Source organism: Marmota marmota, unplaced genomic scaffold, assembly GCF_001458135.2.
Source record: "Marmota marmota marmota unplaced genomic scaffold, marMar, whole genome shotgun sequence".
In the NCBI taxonomy this organism is placed as follows: Eukaryota; Metazoa; Chordata; class Mammalia; order Rodentia; family Sciuridae; genus Marmota; species Marmota marmota.
Window position 1 is genome coordinate 61,930,737 of NW_026000037.1, and position 2,838 is coordinate 61,933,574.

The 2,838-nt window shown below is 57.2% G+C and overlaps 1 long non-coding RNA gene across 1 annotated transcript in view; it reads left to right on the forward strand.

Annotated features, from left to right (window-relative positions):
- Positions 1–298: 298 nt before the first annotated feature.
- LOC125619434 overlaps positions 299–2,838 on the forward strand; it is a 6,394-nt gene continuing 3,854 nt past the window's right edge. The window contains exon 1 of the long non-coding RNA XR_007350996.1: positions 299–606. This is a non-coding gene — a long non-coding RNA (uncharacterized LOC125619434). The remainder of the gene's footprint in view (positions 607–2,838) is intronic.

Genomic DNA, 2,838 nt, shown 5'->3' on the forward strand with positions numbered 1-2,838 from the left:
TGTAAATATTCATGTCTTCTGGTGAAGGAGGGAGGTGTATGTGTGCCCCATCACTGGCCTCTACCAGCTGCATCCACCCCCTCCTCCCCCAGCGGTGGTGGTGGGGGCAAGGCGCCTGACCCACAGTCCCTGGACAAAGGTGATCTCCCCACATTTTTGTTCTCTAATCCCTCAGACATCAGGAGTCCTCTTCTAAGGCTCTGCAGGGAAGAGACTGGCTCTGGGTGTTTTTCCCTGCTTTTCCCTTCTTTCGTTTCCTAAAAGAGCATAAATAATTAAAGTTTGGCAGGGAGGAAAAGCTTTCTTGCAGAACTGTAGTGGCAATAAATGAAATGACTCAGAATCCCTTCCCCAGTCAGCTTTTACGAGAGCTGCCAGACAGTGTCTGTTCACGTTCTCCAGATACCAGGGGCGCCCTGACAAAGTTAAGGTCAAGTTAGTGTCTTATCTTGGGTGGCTCAAAATTACCGCATCGCGTCTCGGCGCTGCGCGGAAAGCTATCGTTTGCAGAGCTGCTAGCTGCGCCCCGAAGGCCTGGTGTGTTCTCTGCGTTTCCGGGTGGGGCCGCATAGGCAAGGACAAGGCCACAGCGCCCGGGTCTTCACGGTAGGTTCTCGAGAGAGCGGGGAACGCGCGGGTCCAGAGGCTGTGGTTTTCCTTGTTTTGGGGGGGAGGGGGGTAAGGATAGAGCAGGCAGCTGGGGCCAAGAGCGAATCGGATTGGGCCCAGAACGAATGCCCTGGGTTGGGTAAGGGGGGGGGCGAGTGTCTGTGCTAATGCGCCAAGGGGGCCCATTGCCCCCTTCCCCTATGCACCCCGGCGCCTCTGCAGATGGCGCACCCTTTGCTGCCAAAGCGCGGCTCCCGCCGGAGCCGCCGTCGCCATGTCGTTGAACTTGAATGGTTCGTCCTCTCCATTTCCCTTTTCGGCGACCAGCAGGCTTCATTTGGGGGGCGGCGGACTGCCTGAGCCCCACTCCGTGCGGTGAGGAAAGAAGGTGTGAGAATTTTTTGCATTCCTCCCCGACACTCGAAGACCATACTGGGGGGCCCCCGCCACTGCCCTGGGTCCTGAACGATCGTAGGGCCAGTGTGCAGTGTCCGGGGAGCCATTTTAGAATAGAGATCCAGGGGCGTCGACCAGGAGCCAGAAAGGGAGAGCCTTGGGGCTGGGATGGAGATAGAGAAGCAGATAAGTGTGCCGGGATCTGGGCTGGGGCGAAGGGTGCAAGCTGAAATCTGGTCTGGGGTGCCAGCTGCCGGGAGGGGGCACAGAATGGACAGTTCTAGGTGAGGAAAGGCTTGGTGCCCTCCAGTAGCCACTGACCTGTTTGCGCAGTGTTGGGGGAGGGAAGCAGATGTGGAAGGGGCGGAGGAATAAGAGGAAGGAGAAAAGGAGGGAGGAGAAAAAGAGGAAGGGGGGAACATCAGCCAGAAAATAGATATTAGCTCAGACCACCCGCCTTTTCTCTGTCTGTCGGCACGGTGGACAGAGAGCACAGCACCAGCACTTCAGCAGCGCGGGCGGGGAAGAAACCAGCATCACAGCCAGCACCGCCTGCTCTGGACATAGGGCTGAGGCCCAGGCCTCAGTGCTGTGTTGCTTGGACAGAGAAATCCTGGGGATGGAATCAGTCTCCTGCCCTGGTTCTGGGCTTCGGGTTTGAGTAGAGACTGGTTTACCTTTGTAAAGCCCCGGTGGGCTGTGGGAACCCAGGCCTTGCCTGCCTGGAACCCTGAGCTAGGAGAGGGTTGCTGAAGCTAGAGGAAATTGAAGCCTTGGGGCGATTGAATGTATGGGAAGTGCTGAAGAATCTGCCTTAGCGCCAGGTGGTACAGAGGGGCTTTAGTTCGGGGCAGACGATAGTGAGACCCTTGGAGAGCCAAAGGATGTCCCGGTGGGCTGCAGTGGCCATGCCGACCAAAGGGCAAAAGGAGGTTCGGGGAGAGCCCTGTGGGTGAGCAAGCCTTGGCAGGGCTCTCACAGCAGTGAAGGGTTTGGGTGTTTGGCAGACTGGACCCAGGCCAGGCCTCAAATCAGTGGGGGTAAGGAGGGCCTGAAGCACCTGGGTGTTTCTCTCTCCTGGTGGGTGAGCTGAAGGCCAGGCACAGTGAAGGTAGGACACTAGATTCTTTTGTTCATAAGACAATCCCCCTCCCAGCTTTTAGGGAAGCCAAGGCTTTGGGGTGTCTCTGCTGGCTGAGCTCCCTCCTCCTTTAGTACTGAGAGAGAAGACAAGCGACAGGGAGAAAGAGACAGTGACACTCAGCTTAGAGAAAAGGAGAGAGGATGAGGGGACCGAAGAAGATAGGGGAAAGAAAAGGAAGAAGGGAAAAAGAAATAGAGATTGAAAAGAGAGAGGACTGGATAGAGAAAAGGGAGAAGAGTAAAGAAAAGAAGGAGGGAGACAAGAAGAGGGGGGAAACCAGAAAGGAGGAGAGAGGATTGAATGGGCACCGAGGTCCTGGCCTGGACCAGAGCCTGGGAGGCGTTTGGCGTGGGTTTTTCTGAGGCCAGCTCTCGCGCCCCCTGGGTCAGAACCTGAGAGAGCCAAGTTACTCCGAGGTGAATGCTCTGGGCAGAGAAATATGTAAATCAGGGTTCCCTGATCCCTGGAGAGTGGCGCAATTACACCCCTTGAACAAGAAGCAACAAGCTCCCTGGCGGGTGAGCTGCAAAGGGTGGCGGCATGGCGGGGGAGGGAACGGCTGCAGGAAAGGGGGTGGGAGTGGGAACCTCACACCCTCACACCCAGTCCCCTGTGCCAGGGCAGGGGCTCCCCCCTTCGCTTACCGCTTCTCTCCCTTCCCCCTTCCTCCCCCTTCTTCCCCCTCCCTC